The following is a 21,318-nucleotide window of genomic DNA, read 5'->3' as shown; positions in this document are numbered from 1 at the left end:
CAAAATATAGACTCAGTGAGCACCGATTAGCCATTGAAACCGGGAGACACAAAAAAACATGGCTCCCAAGTAATGAACGCCTATGCCAGCAGTGCAGGGACAGTGTTGTTGAGACAGAGCTACACTTTTTGACCGAGTGCAACTCATTCCAGTCAGTTTGTGATATTTACTTTCCAAAACTTGATGAGAAACACCCTGGATTTAGTTCTTTACCAAACCTACATAAACTGCAGTAGGCTACCTGCTAGGAGAGGAAAAGGACAGCTGTCTCATAGCTGCACAATACCCTTTCACCTGCCATCAGCTGAGGGACAGATAGATAGATAGATAGATACTTTATTGATCCCCAAGGGGAAATTCAAGAAGTGAGTGACAGCGAGTGATACACACACACACACACACACACACACACACACACACACACACACACACACCACGGAGATGAACTCACATACACCATATCCACATACAGGCAGTCACCATACTGCTCTCAATGAATAGTTCTATTGAACCGATGTATTTTGTCGTATAGTACTTTACTATTGTTCACAAATCTCAGTGAAGTAGTATGTTTACTTTACATGTACCAATTGCTTTGGCAATACAAGTTTTCATTTGTCATGCCAATAAAGCAACTTTTGAATTTGAATTTGAATTTGAGATTATGTCACTTGTCATTTGAACTGGCAGAATTGGAAAGAACTCAGGAAAAACTTGGGAAAAACAGAATCAGGAAATAGCAGATAAAATCAACACATTATTATATCTAGGGGAATTCTGCAAACTCTGTGATGGCATAATTAGGTTTTCATTTTTATTGTTAGATTGTCTAGTGGTTGCGTTGTGTTTTAGTTCTAATGTCTGAATTGAAGATGGTCAATTAGCGCCTCTGTTTGCGCAGGCAGCTCACTGCTCTGGGTTAGTGTGTACTTCACCTCACTGTGTATTCACTGTGTGCTGTGTGTGTTCACTAATTCACAAATTGGGTTAAATGCAGAGACCGAATTTCCCTCACCGGGATCAAAAAAGTATATATACTTTTATTCCATTGCTTGGTTGAATTCCTCATTGTCCTGCGTTCTATAAGGTGTGCATTAACTTTCGATATACGCACGGCTATGAAGTAATTCCAATTTGTTGGACGTATCACACTTGAATATTAATTCGCCAAACTCGTTGTGAAGTTTAAATGCCGTCACGTTACATACAAGCTGTAAAATACAGACGTCCAGATCATAGTAACATTTAGCATATGATGGATTCGGCTTTTAGCTAGTTGGGTGGCAGTAGGCAAAAACAAATAGCAATCTTTCAAAGTTAACGTTCATCAGAATCCTGGGATATGCCAGTTTGACAACGGAAGATTAGAACTAACGACTGGCCTTTGGCCGTAGCAACCAAATCAAAAATATCTTAATGAAGTCTTATGTCTGAAGTGTGGCCTACATCAAGTCAAACTGGTCAACAGTATTTTTTGTGATGTTACTGATCCATTGCTTGTTAGTTGGTCAGTTGTATGTTTTTGTTGTACTTGCAGAACCAGAAAGTACTCTAGAAAAACATAAGAACAAGGAGAAACTGCAGAAGGGGAAGGAAGCAGGTAAAATCAACAATTTATCACATCTAGAAGAAATCAAACTCTGTCAAGACATAAGAAAGTTTTACTTATGTTGTTTACATTTCCATGTGTTATCTAATTACTGGTAGTTAATTGATTCACATTGAGGGACCCCCATGGAGGGTCCCTTCAAGCACCTCAAAGGGAGAGTAGCCAGTGGATGCTTGAGGAACGTGCCTGTGTGTAAAGAGGATAAGGCAGGAAAGGTGTCGGTCCATCACCCACTAACTTACTCAGCATGGCCTTCAGGGTTTGGTTGGAGCATTAATCCATTACATTAGTACTACTATTAATAATGATAATAATGGTAATAATAATAACTAGAAATGCAATTCCAAGGAATTACCAGTGCATGAAAATGCAAAAATATATAGATAGATAATGTAGATATGGTTACTAAGGTGTAGCTAGGGTAAACATGGTGGTTGCATAGTTTAAAGACAGTTGATGTGTGAAGGTAGACAGTTTAAAGCTTAAACATTCCAGTTGTAACTTAACTAATGATTTCTAAAAGGTATGATAAAATGTTATCTATGTTAACAACGATAACCAGGTTGATTGGTTTACTTAGCTAATGAATTCTAACAGTTATGGTAAAAATGCTAACAATGCTAACTATGCAAACCAGGTTGATTAGCTAACTTAGCTAATCATTTCTAACAGTTATGCTAACAATGCTAACTATGATAACAATGCTAACTATGTTAACAATGCTAACTAGGTTGATTAGCTAACTTAGCTAATCATTTCTAGCAGCTATGCTAAAAATGCTAACTATGCTAACTATGCTAACCATGTTAACTAGGTTGATTAGCTAACTTAGCTAATCATTTCTAGCAGCTATGCTAAAAATGCTAACTATGCTAACAATGCTAACTATGCTAACCATGCTAACTAGCTAACTTGCTACTGAGGACTTCTATTTTGAAACATTTGTTGATAGGGTATCCATGGCTGCCACTATTGGGAATAAAGAAGTTACTGTAGTAAAATAATGTTGGTTGCTATGGAAACGGTCATAAATGCTTAATTTAAATGGTTTCTATGTTGGTTGCTAAGTACATGGAGGTCTCATGTAGTTGACTGGAGGCATAGTTGATGATAACTGACAGTTGGAATGGTTGAACAGTTAAATAGTTGAGTAGTTTCAATGGTTAAATGATTTAATAGTGTAATATTGCAGTGAGGACTTTTATTTTGAAACAGTTGTGGAAAGAGGAAACAGTTAACAGGATATGTAGTCTTCACAGAGAGATTGTATGCTTAAAGCCTGAGAGAGAGAGAGCTGCTGCAGGTGGGGCTGCTTAACGATCCGACTGTGATGTCATAGAGGCCAATGTTAAGTCTATGGGGAAATTTTTAATAGTTTTTAATTCATAGTTTAAAAAGTATAAAAGTTACAAAGTTGAAAAATACATAGCAGCATGCCCCTATTTAAGACCTACGTTGCGACGTTTGAATGAAGTTTCTAAGTTAAACGGTTCAAGCTGAATAGAAAAAATTAATTTGGTAAGCGGAATAATAAGAAGAAGAAGCCTAGGAAGAACAGTATAGTGCATTTTCATGCACTATAATAATAATAGTTCAGTCTTCTATAGTGTTCAAGGTACCCAAGGTCAGTTTACACACCAGGAACAACTGTTAAAGAGACCTGGAAGAACAGGTCTGTTTTTAAAAGGTTCTTGAGGGTTGGGGTGCTGAGATGCCCTGTATTGCTGACCGTATTGCAGGTATGCTCCCTAGAAACGTAGTTTTGCACACATTGTAGCCTGTCTAGAGTTATATTGGGAAAGCCACAGGATACCATGTTCTTCAGGTAAGTAGAATGCAGATTCAGTGTTCCGTCCAGGATGACCCAGGTTGCAAACTTCCAGGGAATGGGAGACAGAACAGCCAACCACCTTAAGGAGAATATAAGATAAGATAAGATAAGATAAGATAATACTTTATTGTCTGTTACACATAGGTTACAGAAAATGTTCTTTGACAAGGCTCCAATCACAAGAAACATTCATACAGACATATAAGGACAAGACATGTGATGTTGAGGTATCAGCTGTGGTAGTCATTTTGTGTTGTTCAGTATGGCCATTGCAGAAGGGATGAAGGTTTTCTTGCAAATATTCTTCCGGGCCAGTGGTACATTGAAACGCCTGCCTGATGGTAGAATATCTCCATATCTCTAATATATATAGAATATCTCTAATCTTCTGGACCAGTGGAATAAGTGCCACCACCATGACATCAATTTCATTGCTTTTGAGCTTGAGTTTGTTGGCTGATATCCGAGGTTATATTTTTGGTTGGTAGTTGGCAAGTGACAAATGGGGAAGCTGGGAGTAAGGTTTGGTGCTGAGATCCAGCCGTGTATCATATGCATAACAGTGGTCCAGAGTCTAAAGCATGCCTTACTTGATGCCAGGGTGGAGCTAGAGTCTCTGAGCACAATACATGTTTGTGAAAATGTTTACAGTACTCTCCGTCCAGACGATGTATTTCTCAAAAAGGAATAGCACTTTGTTGAAGTCCATTTGAAGTCCATTTGTGATTGCATCTAATAACTTAGACTAAAGCATTAACATTTGTTATTACCATTTTTTATGTGCACACTAACCATTTATTTCTACTATCATTTAATGACTGTTTCTAATGGGAAGAACTGAAGAAACGTCTGCAAAAACAGGCGAACAAAATAGAAGAACACAAAGGAGAACAATCAGGTAAAATTACAGGTCATTACACTCTGTGAAGTTAATCTGTCATACTGCTCCTAAAATACTGTGTTATGCAACAAAAATGGAAAACTACTTTTTGGTAACTATCTGGAAACAATGGATTTAAGCCTTAAGGGGTAATTTTATTTTTTGTTCAAATATGATTTTAACAAATTTGGAAATCCTCCACTACTGCAAGGGACCCTTCACCTGACATCTGTAAAGTAGCTCTAAAGGCGGTTTTCCACCGATAGTGAACCTGGTGTTGAACTGGTGCCGTTTGGAAGTCTTTGAACCGTGGTGCTATCTAGTGAACGAGCCCGCATTTCCTCCAGTTCTGAACTGAACCAGAGATGCGTCATCGACAATGGGTGTTGCATGCAAAACAAACGTTAATGAGATGCATCAACGGGAGAATGATATGAACCGTTGTCCGCTAAAAGCGGCAGAAACTAGTTGTTTAAAATGCTAGTCAACGTCTGCAGTGTAATGCTAGTTGGAAAAGGCCTACAATAGGCCTTTTCCACCGACAGAGAACCAGCTCCATTCCCGTTCGCGAACCAACATTTAAACCGTTCGTTGCGTTTCCACCAAACAAAAGCCGGCTCTGAACGTGGCACCTTTGGTTCGGAAGTCGAAGCAAAAAATAGTAGGCCTAGGTTTTTCTTGCGAATCGGGGTGAGTGTGTGCAGCGGTTGCACCATTCAGAGAGGAGAAGGCTAAAAGCACGAGTTTTCAGTCCATATCAACTGTTGCCATGAGTAAACAAAACTATTCAACTAGCATTACACTAGAATCCAATGGAATCCAAGAATCCAATAGAGATCGCTAAGACGTGTGACAAATAGGGGTGCACCGATCCGATATTTGGATCGGATATCGGCCCGATATTTACAAAATAGCTGGATTGGGGATCGGAAAAAAAGAGCAGATCCATGGGCCGATCCGAATTTAATTTAATTGAAAAAAAAAAGGCTGAGCCACGATGCGCAACCAGCCTTTTAGCGCCGCTGTAGCAGGCAGCTCACTGCTGTGGGTTAGAGTGTGCTTGAGTGTTTAAATTCACGGATAGGATAAATACAGAGACCAAATTTCCCTCATAGGATCAAAAGAATATCTATACTAACCACCATTTGTCATAGATTAATTACGATCTTCATGCATTTTGTTGCATTTAGGTAACACGTTTAGTAACAGTCAACACAAAATAGGCTACTCAAGCTAAACACATTGTCATTTTCATCTCATATCTGTATAAACTGTTCCTGGTATCAAGAAATGCAAACGTTCAAACTGGCTGTTAAAAACGTCTCATTTATTAGATAAAACATACAACTTCTAGTACAGTTAACCACCATTCTACCAACTTCTAGTTCTAGTTTATGTATCCTGGGGAAACTGAGGGACCGTTCCACTATGAGTAAATAGAGGGGTTTCGCGGGTGACACCATCTTGGCGGGGGTGTTTTAATGTATGTCACTAATGTGTGACTTTTATCTGCAAAATAGTTTTGGTGGGAGAAAATTATGTATTTGTTGAGTTTTAAGTCAGCTAGTTAGATTGAATATTTAGTGATAACTGTGAACTTTTATTTGAATGCTGTTCCAAGTTGCTGCTGGTGCACTGTTTATTTTTAATACTAGTAATACAAATGATGATGATGATGATGATGATGATGATAATAATAATAACAATACAAATAATAATATTACATTAACTTTATATCTAAGTGTTATTTTGTTTGATTTTTTCTTAGAAAAGTAATGTTTAGTTAGGGAAAGAATGTTTAGTCAAGCCTGATGCCTTTAGTCTTTTCCACATGGTGAGGTATACAGTTTATCAATTCAACAATGGTATCGGATCGGTATCGGCTATTGACCGATACACAGAGCCCAGGCATCGGTATCGAGTCTGAAAAAGCCGGATCAGTGCATCCCTAGTGACAAACTAGGCAGCAACATCATCAAAACGCAAATAATTATGGGTATGTTTGGCCAGTTTACATCGGCTGGCATCAGGCTAGTGTTCTGGGTCTATGGTCTGGCATGAAAATAATAAACTTGTGAAATAGTGTGAAAAACAGAACATAATCTTGCGCCTCCTTACTGCTGCTATCCATGTCATTCCTCGCCTTTTTGTCACCTCTGAAACATGGCATGTACTATTTCCATGCTGGAAAAAGATTAAAGATAAGCTTCATGCCACTCTATTGCAGTTTATAGCACAGCAGGTAAACGGCATTTCGAACATTGCACTGCGTTCTTCCCGCAAGTCAGTAAAACTACTTAAGTTTTGTGTCGCGGATTCCCAAAATGCCACTGGGAATACGTCATGCTTTCAATCCTTATATAATTTCTCCATCAACAACTGGAGAATAAGCCATAATATCGTAACCGTCAATGGTAGACTTAAAACCAGCTACGACGTGACTAAGCAATTGTACCTGCTCATATAGATATAGATGCTTATGTAGAAAAAAAAAAAGTGATTTCACGAGAGAGTACTATACTACCCAACATCCTAACGTGTAAAAACTGGTGAAAGCAGAGCCTTTGATTGGTAGAGATCGCCGTTGCCATGGAAATCTCAAACAAAACCTGTCAACTTTTCCCACGCCTGTTGTCTTGTTGTAAGTTGTAAATGGATGGCAGGGCTATCAGAACCGATGTGTGGCCATCTTGAAGGTTGAATATACTCAATGGAAATGTGCAAAATGTGTGTATGTTTGAAAAGAAACATGGGACTGTAGTTCTTTCACTCGGAATTTACAATATGTACACAGTCTTGTACCTTTACCTTTTTTTTGTTTTTCTGGTTGTTTTTTTTGCTCGAAATGATGTGTTGTATTAGTATAAGTCACGTCGTTGCTGGTTAGCCCAGGCATGGTCTAAACTCTCTATATATGGATTTTTCCAGATGTTATTTTATTTAAACACGTTTATTGCCATGGAGATCAGATGAATGTAATGTAGAAGGTCTGTGTTCTGTTGAACTTGAGCAATACACTTCTGCACTAGGCTATGCAAGATAAAATGTTAGCCTACACGATGCCGGTGCTAAGAACTGGTTTCATAACTAATGAGGTGCCCTCAACATACACACTACAGATTCAGCCTCAGGAATAGGACCCCAGCCCTCAACCCATATCACAGTTGAAGTAGAAGGAGGAGGTGAGCAATACAGTACAATAACTAGCCTAGTTATTCATTAAGGCATACACACAGTAAGTCAATATAGGAAACAATTTGAATACATGATTGTAAAAGTAGAATGTGCAGTGGTTGATGAGAATGGTTACTTGACATTTACTTTTTTTTCTCAATTAGTAATTTATAGATTTTCCAAAATGCCAATTGAGAAATTTAATGGGGAAATTTGGCTTTCAGAATATGATTTTAGCAATATGATTAGTGAGTGGAGTGGAGGGTTAAGTCCACAACTCAAAAAGTAATGTCTGGAGATGTGTGTGATGTGTGACCAAAAAAAACGAAGAAAAAAAAACATGCAAACCAGATGAACGGCCACAGAGTAGTTTGCAATACTTTCACTTTCTGTTCATTTATTTTTGCTTCACGGAAATGTCTTTCTTTCTTTCTTTCTTCGCAGAGAGTCTTGCCTAGGCTGGGTGAACCCTGCCTGAACTTCTGGGGAATTTGAATTTCGCCTTGCAGCTCAGGCTGGAAACCAGCAGATCTATATCCTCTGTTTACTGCCAGAACCTTTGGCTCCAATCAGAAACACCGGATCATTGGTCTGATTGGTTGAAGGACTATCGAAGCATACGGAGTCATTTGAACGATGCTCATTGACCAAGCCTCTTGTGCAGTTGAAGCAAAGCGCAGCCTCTCCAGACTAATGTTCAATCTTAAAAGATTCTGGCCTAGATCCATGGTAAATGTTTATTTCCTGGTTTGTGGACGCTTGTCTGAAGTTTGAATTCATTGAAGTTCAATCACTAATGTTTGGTAATGACTTATGATAGCCACGGGGGACACAACAATAACGATAGGCTTGAAACTTAAATGTAATCGCTCTTGGGAACGCCATCTGTTTGTGATTGGGCAGCAAGGTACTTGCCGGAGTAAACGAAGCTGGATCAAGCTATAGGCCTACCAGATGGATTATGAAGAGAAATGAAATTGAGCGGAAGTACATAGTCAGGCGGAGCTAGGCTATTTATATTTAGGAACTCTTCGGAAATCAGAGGAAAACAAGAATGTTTCAAAATGTCCATATTGTTCTTAATATAAGAAAATATTAATTTTGCATGCAACGAAGCTGATTGAACTGAAGAAACTCTTCCACACTGTCTCGTGCACACTGTTTCTCTTGCAATATTAATTGATTACGAATAACGTTTTAGTTCGTAGACATTTATCTAGCCTATACAGCCGATATTTAACACATGTATTTCCAGCTCTCAAAACCGATGAGGTCTAGATCTCAGTGGCCTCATAGCTGCCTACAGCCATGCATAGTAAGCCTAATGATAGCCTAATAGTTATGACATTAATAGCCTATTAATGACCTCATGTCGGAATGGCACGTTGTTTGAAAAAAAAAAAGTTAAATAGGCCTAGGCCTACCGCCGAGTGGGGATATGTCGGAATGAACAGCGGATACCAGCTGGGTTGTAAAACATTACTGTATTTGTTGATCTTATCGATGCAGTCCTTGCGGCCACTTCTCCCCATCGTAGGAAACTTTCTGTTTAGTGTTGACAACACAAAGGCCTACAGTGTGGCAGTGCTTGCTTGCCCTTCGATCCATCCCAGTTGGTGGTTTTGCACCTGTCCCTGAGTTATAGTCTATATAAGTAAGCGCTTATGCTCTAACCGCATAATAAAAGAAGCACCTGCAGCAGTGCTTATGGCAAGGCTATTAACACCTGTCACTGAGCTATGGACAAGCAGTTATGCTCGAAAATTATCATAATAACAGACACACCTAATTGTATGGCTCTATGTTTAAACACATCAAATTAGCAAGCATTTCCGCAGCAACGTTTGCTTTCTTTTTCTGTCCGTCCGCGGTTGCTTGGTCAATTGCGCAGCAAATTATCAGATCACCGGACCTAATTTCACTCCATGTCTCGCGGACCAGCAGCAGTCTCCACGTTTCGCGGCCCATAGTTTGAGAAACGCTGCATTAAAGTGTCATTAGGTTGTAGGCTATATGTTTAGTGATTTCTTTGTGTGTTTTTCATTGTAGTGTGTGTGCATTGAGTAGTTCCTTAAAATACGGAACAAAGAGCGTCCCGTATCTGTTCAATACGGAAGAAGACTAACTATTACTTATATATTTCTTATAACGAAACGCGAAGAAAAAATACGAGGACTGACCATCTCGTTTCTCCGCGTTTCCCCCAATACCATGGCGACAAAGAGAAATAAATATGATTTGACATTTAAGCTGATTGCTGACAAATTTGCCACACAATTCGGGAGAAGCAGCGGACAGGAGCGCCACCACAAGAAAGCACTTCTAGCCCAAATTAACATGGCAACGTTGCCTATGACTAAAGTGTCTATAAGTAGGCTAGTCCTACTAATATTACATTTGATTGGTAGCATGTTTGTAGCGCGCCAGTTTACCCATCCCCTACATCAAAACAGCTTAGAATCAATCAAAGAATCAGCTGTGTCGGCGTTAGGCTGTAGGCGATTTTCTATAACCATTTTCATTCATTTCAACAATGGTTCATTGAAACGTCGTTTGAATAATTTCGCCAGTCATCACCTTCATTGTAATGATTAAATGAGATTAAGGAGTCGACTATTGACGGATATGCGGTCTTCATCATTTTGAAATGCGGGATGAAACTTTCTGCCACATGGTGGTTGTTTGGGTACATTACCTTAGCCTCGAAAACAATCGGCTTGACGGCCTGCGGGATCTCTTCGGGAGTCCCGCGGGAGAAGGTGCATTCTCAACCCGTACCCACTGTAGACCGAAACTTTCACAATAAACCGTAGAATGATAGACAACAGAATGCCACTTAGACACAGGCCAGGGCTTGATCTACCTGGGTCACCTCACCTGGATCAGGCTGTCTGTTAGACAGGATACAACTCTTGAAGTTGAGTCCAAGTTTGGATCAAGTTTGAGTGGAATGGAAACACAGCTATTGTCTTCTCAATATAGATCATTACAAACTCTCTGAATAATGGAGCTGGATGCTAAGTGGTGACTGGTCTGTAGGTGATTAATCTGGGGTTGCTGTACAACAGACATGATAAAAAAAGTGATTTTTTTTTCACCACAAGAGGGACCCGTTTCCAAAGTTTGCAGGTGGTTGTGTACTGCAACAATGCCATTCAGTGCCGCCAAGGTGTTATCACACTAAAGGTTTGGTTGGTTTTACTAATGTATTGTCTCATAATGTTAGCTATCAAAACCTAATTAGTTGCCCAAGTGGGCAAAGGGGCAATTAATAGATTTATATATACTTTGTTCTCATTCTTTTTTAAAACATGCCCATATTTGTAAATCCACATTGTAAATCAAATCAAAACATGTATTTTGTTGGTTTAGAGTGGCTTGATTGAGTAACGATTCTTATGACTCTCATCTGCAAAATAAAAAGTGGTTTAGTGTTTTTATATGTGTGTCCCCATACCTCCACACGTTAGACAGGCTAATGTACAGAACTCTGATCGTAATGGCTTTTGCCATTTCTTGTTTTGACTGTGTTAATGTGAAGTTAATTTTCAGTGTAATTTATAATATGCATCTGTGTATGTGAGATATAAGACATTGAATTATACAGTACCACTGCTTGGTTGAATTCACGGTGTTGTTCATTATCACTTAGAAAGTGTCTCTACTGAACCTGTGATTTCCTGAGCCTGGTTATCAAGGTTTGCTATAGGGTCAGGTGTGGGGACATTGCAGGCTATAGTCAGCACATCATCAGCCAATAAGAACTGTTTCTCATACACGTTATTCTGTTGGTTTCTATACTTACTGACATGTTTTTATTTGTTTTTTTACACCTGTGTACTTAGTTGTATTGTTGATGTAGACATGACTGTTTATGTGTTCTCTTTTGAACCTGGTGATTTTCTATCTTTTTATTCCATTTTGCCTTTGTAAAGCAATTTATGACTTTAAAGAAGTGCTCTGTAAATAAAGATGATGATGATGATGATGATGATTATTATGTTCATTAACATTGTTATTATTATGATATCCTTATACTGTATATCATAAGCCTCTTGGGCTGTTTAAAATGGCAAAGACCATGATCTGGAACTTGATTGTGTATGTGGGTGTGTGTAGCCCATGTGTGTGGGTGTGTGTAGCCTACTGTATGTGTGTGTGGGTGTGTGTGTAGCCTGTATGTGTGTGGGTGTGTGTAGCCTATATGTGTGGGCAGAGCCATAGAAAGAGAGAGTTGCGACACTCTTTGATGTTTCCGCCACACGATCAAAAGTTCCAAAAAACCTGTGCTGAATGGCTGAATCTCAGGAGGGTGGGATGTACAGTACTTCATTAACTCATTGGCTACTGACCAAGAGATTGGCTGGTAAGAGTTCCAAAAGTCCCATAACGAGGAAATAGCCTGGAAAAAGCGCTGCCATTTTTTCCTATGGAGGTCTATGAGTGTCGCCACTCTGTTTTATCTACCGCTCTGTGTGTGGGTGTATGTAGCCTATGTGTGTGGGTGTGTCCACGCATTGAGCCAATGCATGCCTACCCAAGTGTGTTCTTACAGCCAATCAGAACCATCAGTGCCCCTCATCCCTGGTCGTTTCTCATAGTTTCCAGTCCATTTGTGTGTGTGTGTGTGTGTGTGTGTGTGTGTGTGTGTGTGTGTGTGTGTGTGTGTGTGTGTGTGTGTGTGTGTGTGTGTGGCACATGTAGGATGACAGGCTCGGTGTGAGGGTTTCTCATGTTGATTCAGCAGTCTTGATGGTGACTAATAGGCAGGCACATAACTGGTGTGGGCCTATCAGTGTGAACTGAGGACATTAAACTGCATTGTTGTTTTCCGATAGCTGCATATGTCTACAACACAAAAATGCATGATGGACACATCTGGGACCCACAGTGGAAACTCAGTAGAGCACTTAATATACAGGCAGCTATACACCCAATGTAGTATGCATGGGCAACAAAGTAATGAGGAGGGCGGGAAATGTCAACATTCACCTTGGGGATGTCAGAACAGCATAGATATTACATATAGCATATGTTTTAGTCAGCTTACCAAAGTTGTCAATAATTCTTAACTGTACAGTATGTGCAAATTATATTTTTTGGTTTTCAGAGTTCATTATCCAGTAGTGCACTCACATGTGATGTGTGTGACACATTTAATGAGTAGATAAAATAACTCACATCCTGTTGGGCAGTTTATTAAAGTTGTTTGTATTTGGCACACACCTGAGTCTGAGTGGAGTCCTGCACTGAGTAACGTTTGGCTGTAGCCGCCGGATAGGTACCCGCCCACCAACATGTACGTGTACAAGCGCTTGTGCCCAACACGGACTTCCGTGCACAGAGCTGGTTCTAAATGCTCCATGCGGCACCATACTTGAAAATGGTGTATGCTAACATGCCGAAGCTAATCTACACGGCCTTGACCCCTTGTTTTGTTTTGGCAACAGTTGACATGGACGGAAAAGTCATGTGTTTAGCCTTCTCCCTTCTGAACAGCAGATTGACACACCCACTCTGGTTCACAGGATAAACCATAGACTGTGTAAAAGAGAAAACCTACAATACTTTGAGCCAAGGCTATGAGGGGACTGGAAGAAAACTATGAGGGGACTCATTTGAAGTGTGCCAAGTGAGATTTTCCAATGAAAAATAGTTCAAGAAGTCTATGAGAAATAATAATATCAATAAATAATAGAACATTATAACATATAAGTAAAAGAACATTGCAAAAACCACAGGTGGACTCTGATGGGCAGTTTGGGCAGACGTTATTTCTTTCTTTTTAAAATGCACAACTGATCAGAAAAGCCACTGAGTAAAACTGATCAAACATCTAAAAGAAAGAAGAGAAGTTCACTACGCACATCATGATATGACTGGAAAATGAGACTGTATCAGATTAAACATTAACTTTTATTGCTGCAAATAAACATGATACGACTCTGTCCTTCTCTTTGCCTGCTTCTCCCTCTCACTCAGAAAAGTAGGCCTACTTTGAACTTTGCATACAATGTTGCCTACAGGTTAGACCATTCATTATAATGTGCTTTTTTATGTTTAGTTGATAGCTTTTATGTAGGATCTGTTTTCCTGATGAAAGCATTGACTTATGTGGATTAGTTTCTTTCAAGACATTTGGCCCTTTATGCAGGTAAGAAAATGTCTTTCTGTGTAAAACACTGTTAAATATTGAATTTACACAATATGCAATTTTGTGCGAAAGAAAGTAGTGAAGTAGAAAACAGGATATGCAATGGCAGCCTGCTATGGCAATACTGCATGGAACATTGCGTGAAGTAAAGGAAAAATTCATTACAGGCTACAGAGTGATTTTCATGTGGCATAAAACAATATGCTGAGATAGGTATCGAGAAGTGATTATTGCTTGTGTGTAATGTTGGTAAAAATATTGTGTACCAAAGTGAAACATGAGATCCAGTCACGAAGAAGTACAATCAGGATACAGGGTTTAATTACAGCTGTATAGGAGAGAGGCACACACGAAGCACAGGGTACTCCAGAATATGCGTCTCTGATTTGATAGAGAATTTTACATGGTTTAAATACACAACAGCAAGGATAGATAATCATACAACAACAGTGGAAAACTTCAGGAGACACTCCGTCTACTTTAACCCGTGGTTATTGACGTGAACGCGCCCCTGACGCATTATGTTATCCATGTTTAGGCACAGTACAGATATCATACATACAGGGTCATTAGAATCATTCTTTTAGTGTGTCAAAGTGACCCACTACTGAGAAAGACAAAGCTTTAAATCACACATTGGAATATGGGCCTAATGCAGACATTAAACCACATATTAGAACATTAAACTGAATGATCAATTCCATTTTCTCTCAGTAACTAGGAGTAGCCTATGGTCTCTAGCTTCTACCTTGAATGTAAATGTGGTTGAATGACTAGTAAAGGCTACAGGTTCATTTAAGGTTGGACAAACAAAGGATTACTGACGTGTCCCCTAGGCAGCATTGGCAGTTGGAAGCTAACTTTCAACTTCAATAAATCGCTTCATTATTCAACACACTGTAGCCAGGAGATTTTTCTGAGAGAGAGGACTTTATGAAGGCAAGAAAATAACTGTTGATAAGTGACTTGATACAATAACTCCTTTGGATTAAACTGGTTAAGTAAAAAGGGGAGTTAGGATCCAAACAGAGATGAAGTCAGAAGCAACCAAACATCTCCATGTTTTCCCTATTAAAATACAGTTACAGTTGTAGTCACACGACCATATGGTGCGACAGAATAAAACATGGTGCATTTCAGGTAAGAGGGATATTGTGTGGTGCAGTAATATCCTCACTCTTGCACTTTCAGTCTCACTTTGAAGTGTGAGTCTAATGTTATTCCACCACACAATATAGTTATCCCTCTTACCTGCTTAGAAATGCACCACGTCTTATTTTGTCTCACCATACTTGGTCGTGTGACTACTCATGTAACTGTATTTTAATAGGGAAAACATGGAGGTGTTTGGTCGCTTCTAACTTCATCTCTGTTTTGATCCTAATGAATGAACTGGGCTAGCTAAGTGCTATCAAAGTAGCGCCGTGCACCAGAGCCAGTGAGTGCATGCATTGAGACGTGAGAGGTAGGTATCAACTCGTCTAAGTTAAGGGAATAACATAGTTTAATATGAAAAAACGGTGAAGTTTTCCTTTAATCCATAGGGTTTAATATGACGTCGGTCCACTCTTTGCTACTATAACTGCTTCAACTCTTCAGGGAAGGCTTTCCATAAGGTTTAGGAGTGTGTTCATGGGAATTTTTGACCATTCTTCCAGAAGCGCATTTGTGAGGTCACACATGTTGGACAAGGACAAGGAGATGGTCTCTGTTTCCACTCTAATTAATTCCAAAGCTGTTCTGTTGGTTGAGTTAAGGACTCTGTGCAGGCCAGTGAAGTTCATCCACACAAAACTCTGTCATCCAAGTTAAGAAAACATCCAGGACAGAGCCTTTCTTGTAAATAGAAAGGACATTGACAACATATCAAAGTGTTCAGAGTGTTTATTGTCACATACAGCAAGGAAAACAAGTTTCTGTTCGCAATGAAGTTCTTTCTTTGCTGTCCACACTGATGTCAAGTTATACAGTATATAAAAGAGAGACATACAATACTATAAGAGCAGTGGCAAGTGTATCAAGTGTCAAGTACAAGTACAAAAAGTGTCAGATCATCTCAGATATGCAATGAATGGAACAAATGTTGTGCAAAAATGCGGGTGGGTGAGGGTACAGAAAGTACAGTGTCAGGGTGTTCCATGGGTTCCTGTCAACTGTTCAGGAATCTCATCGCAGAGGGGAAGAAACAGTTTTTTAGCCATGATGTTCTGCATTTCACACTTCTGTGCCTCCGGCCTGAGGGTATGAGTGTGAACAGTCCGTGTTGTGGGAGGGTGGGGTCTTTGAGCATGGAGGCAGCTCTCCTGTTGACACAGTAGATGCTCTGCGGAGAGAGAAGTGGAGTCTTGGTAATCCTTTTAGCAGTCTTATCCACTCTCTGCAGGCGCAGTGTTGCCATACCACACTGTGATGCAGTTGGTTAAGATGCTTTCAACAATGTAGAAGTTGCTGAGGATCTTGGGTGACGTGCCAAATTTCTTCAGCTTCCTCAGGGAATGCAGCCGTCTTTGGGCCTTTTTAACCAGCTACGAGGTCAAATTTTTAATATGAAAATTTGGACTATTTCATAGAAAATAAAATGTTCATTTTAAATTTGATACCTGCAACATGTTGTTTTTTAAAAAGTTGGGACAGGAGCATATTTACCACTGTTTTGTTTGTGATATTGTTGCTGTTTAATTGGTTAGTGTTCGGAAAAATGTCCTTATCTGTTGAGCACTTTTTTACTCTAGTGATGGGAAATACCTTATCTGTTGTGCATTCTTCTTCACCGTGGGATAGGGAGAGAGGCACTTTCGGTTTCTCACCATGCCTGCTATATCTGGAGAAATTGACAATAAAGCTGGTTTGACTTCACCTCTTCATTCATAACGGCATTCTTTAATGTTTAGGAACTAAGGCAGACTAATTCTCGCAATTCAGCTCTGAATTTTGCACAACCCTGCTGTCCAGTCCCTGGCGCTGTCACACCCTTGTCACTTGGAGTCGACAGCATGGACCAAAACAACAAGGTATTGTTTCAGGATCTTTCTGAATCTGCGGAAGAGGAATCTAAGACTTTCAAGTTATTGCACATATGGTTATGCTTGACACAAGATAGTTCACATGCTTTCTCCTGTAGCCTAATATGTTCATTTAATTACATTACTAATGTGCTATTTCATTACTCCACTGTACATGCTAACTGTACATGTTGCCCTGACAGAACTGAAGGCAGATGGAGAAAGTAAAGAAAAACATGGACAGAAAGATGAAAGGTAAATCTAATAATAACTTTCACCAAAAGATTTGGGGGCATTTCCCAGTTACAGTCTGTTCAGTCACTGGAGCTTAGTCACACCCTTGGCAATTAAAGTCGATATCATGGACAAATGCACTTTCGGTTCCTGGCTCAGCATGCCTGGCATATGTGCGGAAATTGACTGTAAAGCTGGCGACTTCACCTCTTCATTCACAACATGTAAAAATGTTTAGGAACTTAGGAGACCAGTTGCTAGAGTTTTGAGAAAATTTGCCTCACTTCATGTTTGTATTTTCTTCATTGCTTTTGTTGTGATATGTAGGCCTAGATAAATCACCCAAATATGAATGTTAGGTCTTTTTACTCAAACCAATACATGTGGTAAACGGATAACATGTTGCAGAGTACTGGTATTGTTGTTGTAAGCATTGTTAGTATGGGTAATACATTTTTTTACTAACTCACTGCATTCTCTTCAGCCATGCAGGTGACCTTGGCATTCCTGATTGTGTTTGGTGCTACAGGGAGTGCAGGCAATGGTAAGCGTTTACGAAGTGCTTAATCAAATATGTCTATACACTGCATCTAGAGTATGTCAGTCCTACTGCGTGAAGAAAAGTCTCTTAAAATTTTCTCCATGCCTAAAGTTACAGTAGGCCTACTCCTTCCACTCTTATCTTATCTCTTATAAAGCACATGTCTTGGTTACTCAGTGATTATGTGAAATGTACCAAACTGTGTGTGTTTGTGTCTGTTTGTACACCTGTGTGTATGAGCATGAGGCACCTGTGTTTGTGTGAGGGAGAAAGTGTATCCACGTTGGACATGTATGTTTCTGCCAGCGTTCATGCTAGTCCAGTTTCTTAGCCAACATACCACCATCCTGCAAAAGATGAAATATGGGTCCAAAGTCTGGATACTTGCAAAGAAATGCAAAAGAAATATTGAATTTGGACATGGAAAATGTGTAGGTGCCTATTAACTGACCTTTCCCTATTCACTACTTTTCAGAACCTGTGAAGTTTAATCTGATTGTTCCTGAGGTTCCGGTCTCAGCTCGATTGGGATCCTCTGTCACCCTGCCGTGTGCAGTCTCTCCTACATTCAGTGTGGTGCCACTAAAGATGCGTTGGCACAGACCCGAACTGTTTAAAACCCCAGTCCTGCTCTATGAGAACAGGAATGTCCAGCAGGACCCAGCTGGTACAGGGTACAGGGGCAGGGTGTCTCTGGTAGGAAACCTGGAGCAGGGAAACGTGGCCATGAAGCTGGAGAACATCAAACTGACAGACAGAGGACTGTATGTTTGTTTTGTACAGAGTAAACAATGGTTTGAAGAAGCCAATGTGACTTTAAATTTGGAAGGTAAGGCATTATACAATCTATAAAACACAACTCCAATACTACTGCACATTTAAAAAACAAACATTCATATTTTGGCTTTGTTTCTGATTTCCGTTTTTCTCTCAGTCACTGGCACTGTTCCACTCCTGGCGTTATCCCAAGGAGATAATGGACAGGTGAAGGTTACCTGCACATCAGATGGATGGTCTCCGCAGCCTGTACTTACCTGGACCAGTGGAGGAGGAAAGGAAATCAAAGGTCATGGCACAGTGTACACCACAGGTAGGCCATCATTAGCCATATTAGCAATATTAGAAATATAGAGCTAATGTTACAGTTATCTTCACTAACAGCAATCTAATCACGGTGGTAGACCTACAGTGTTGTGATGTTGATTTAGTAGCTCCTATGATGTAACTTACCAGTAAGTAGCATTGGTGCAACTGAAAAAGAATGCAGCGTTTACAACTACAGTTGTTAGTGTCAATGTAAGGTGTCACACCCACCTGAATTTACAATAAAATGTATACTCAACTGATGCAACCAACTACTGATCTTGATCAGCCAAAGAAGTACAGCACATAGTGGTACAACATATGAAAATATCATATCTCTGTTAAAATAAATTCTGCTTATCAATTTCTCTTGGAACTCATGCTATGTGTGTGAAAGTGAATGTGTGCATGTGTTCACTTGTTATTGTGTGTGTGTGTGTGTGTGTGTGTGTGTGTGTGTTTGCATGTGTGAACGTGTGTGTATGTGTGAGTTTGAATGTTCATTGTTGTTTTGGACAAAAATATCTGCTAAATACCATAAACATAATAGCATAAAATGCATCTCGTTGACACCCTTCTCTACTTGTCTGTGTCAGATCACCAGGGTTTGGTGAAAGTGAGTTCCTGGCTGCTGCATCCTCCCTCACAGAGCGAGTCGGTGTCCTGCTTCGTGGGGCTGTCTGATCAGGAGAGGAAAGAGGGCAGAGTGGTGCCATTTGTTCATACAGAACACAACGGTACAGACACATTAACAGATTAATATGTAAATGTTCTGCACATGTGATGTCTGAAATTACTTTCACCAGGAACAAAAACAACAAATATATGTTCAACATTTTCATTTTTTCGGCACTAATATCTGTTCAAATTAAGTTTCAGGTGGAAAAGTTGTTGGTAATTGCAGGCTAGAAAGTTATTGAATATATTGGTAGCACTTTACTGTAAAGGTACATGAATTATCATTAATTCATGCATGGAGTAATTCATGATTAATCAGGAATTTACATGATGGAATTGACATGAGCTCATAGGGTTAAGGCTCATGTGCCTAACCCTAACCCTAACTTGTCAAGCCAAATGACACTTAATGATAGAAGCTTTATGTCAGGAGCATTTATATCTTACTTGTTTATAATGTTTATGACATGTTCTTGACAGTGTCATGTCACTTCTACTGACAGTGTCATGTAGATATCTTCAAGTAAAGTGTGACCTAACATAATTTGTAATGTTATATCTTCTGCTGCAATTTTTTTTACATTTAAACTTCTCCAGGGGTTCGCCTACCATTGCACTCGCATCTTTAATGTTCAAATCTGTTACTGATACGTATGGGTGAATCTTTACACCTGTAATGTTGAGCAATACTATCCAGAATGTGACATTGTTATTATTATTACTACTACTACTACTACTACTACTACTACTACTACTACTACTTTTTCCGCCAAGGAGGCTCTCTTTCAGTCTAGTTCAGCCGACGTTGACCACTGGGAAGTCGTCTGCTACACAATATTTGAATCCCCAGTTATAATGTAGAATGTTTGATCCCTAGTTGAAATGTAGAATATTTCATTCACAACCTATTTCAATCAAGGCATCAATCAATTGTGTGATCATGTGATCTGTGGCTAGGTGCTCTGATTGGAGGAATCATCGTTGTTGTTGTTGTGCTCCTAATCCTGGTCCTCACTGCAGTTATCCTTTATAAAAAAGGTATGTGCCATAAGAGCCAGAATGCCATTTGTGTGGCCCACCTCTGTTAAGTGGAATACAGTAGTGCTAGATAGATACTGTAGATAGATAGATAGATACTTTATTGATCCCCTAGGGGAAATTCAAGAAACTACTAATTCAACAAACTGCTACTGTAGTTTACTGAACATAAGTTAATACAGACCAAAAGTTGATGATTTTTTTTTCATATATTAACACATATCAGACACATACAGTAGGGCATAACCGAGCTGGGGTAATGCTTTATGATAAGGTGTGTTAATGAACTATTTACAACGTATTCCAAGGTTTAATCAGCCTCTGTGAACCCAGGTAGATCTGTGAGTAAGGGAGTAGTGCTGTTGAACACAACCAGAGATGCAAAAATCCAGCGTCAGAGAGCCCTATTACAGTATATATTGCCTCTACCTTTCCGCTTAACACAGGTATACGTTCTAATTACTCATATCAATTATCAATGGTTAACATGTATTCCCCAAAATAACGTGTAAACTGTTTTTTTTTTTTTTTTTTTTTTTTTTTTGTAGGTTCCTGGGGAAAGAGAAAAAAGGAGAAAACTGGTAATTGATTGCATTGATGAGGACACACTATTTGTTGTTAGGAAAATTTCAGACGTACACAGAAAAGGTGTTACATTCCCTGTGCTATAAACCAATATGGACACAATAGACAATTGGCTTGCTGCAGTCGTAAACATGCCACATGTAGTACCTATAGGATCTGGGGCTCTCCTTCTAGCACAACATGAGTAAAAGTGTAGCCTAAGACACAAAACAAAAAAGCACATCACCAACAAAGAAACCTTTGGGAGCATTTCACTGTGGTCATCAAGCAGCACCTTTCTTCATCTGTTTCACTGAATTAGGATCACAACACCTCCAGAAACCTCAACAGTGCTGTCTGGTGTCAGTGGTGTCTGTTGTCCCCCCTCCACACTCATGATGGGTTGGGAGGGACACATTGCAATTAGAGACATGAACATGTACCACTCCTGAAACATAGCGACAAGATTTCACATTTCTCAGAGTCAATTCAGGTCAAAGCATCCTAGTTTGTACATCTTGTTAACATTC

The 21,318-nt window shown here is 39.6% G+C and overlaps 2 long non-coding RNA genes across 2 annotated transcripts; both read left to right on the top strand.

The window, feature by feature from the left end:
- The first annotated feature begins 16,562 nt into the window (after positions 1-16,562).
- On the top strand, positions 16,563-17,940 carry LOC134060390 (uncharacterized). The gene is made up of 4 exons (XR_009935177.1): positions 16,563-16,659; positions 16,854-16,905; positions 17,369-17,428; positions 17,901-17,940. It is a non-coding gene; the product is annotated as an uncharacterized LOC134060390 (long non-coding RNA).
- A 423-nt stretch (positions 17,941-18,363) lies between these two features.
- On the top strand, positions 18,364-20,809 carry LOC134059424 (uncharacterized). Its single transcript, XR_009935053.1, has 4 exons — positions 18,364-18,515; positions 19,105-19,245; positions 20,144-20,224; positions 20,773-20,809. It is a non-coding gene; the product is annotated as an uncharacterized LOC134059424 (long non-coding RNA).
- The last annotated feature ends 509 nt before the right edge of the window (positions 20,810-21,318 follow it).

Source organism: Sardina pilchardus, chromosome 16 (assembly GCF_963854185.1).
Source record: "Sardina pilchardus chromosome 16, fSarPil1.1, whole genome shotgun sequence".
NCBI lineage: Eukaryota > Metazoa > Chordata > Actinopteri > Clupeiformes > Clupeidae > Sardina > Sardina pilchardus.
The sequence above is the reverse complement of the archived record's forward strand: the minus strand, read 5'-3'. Positions and strand labels throughout refer to the sequence as shown.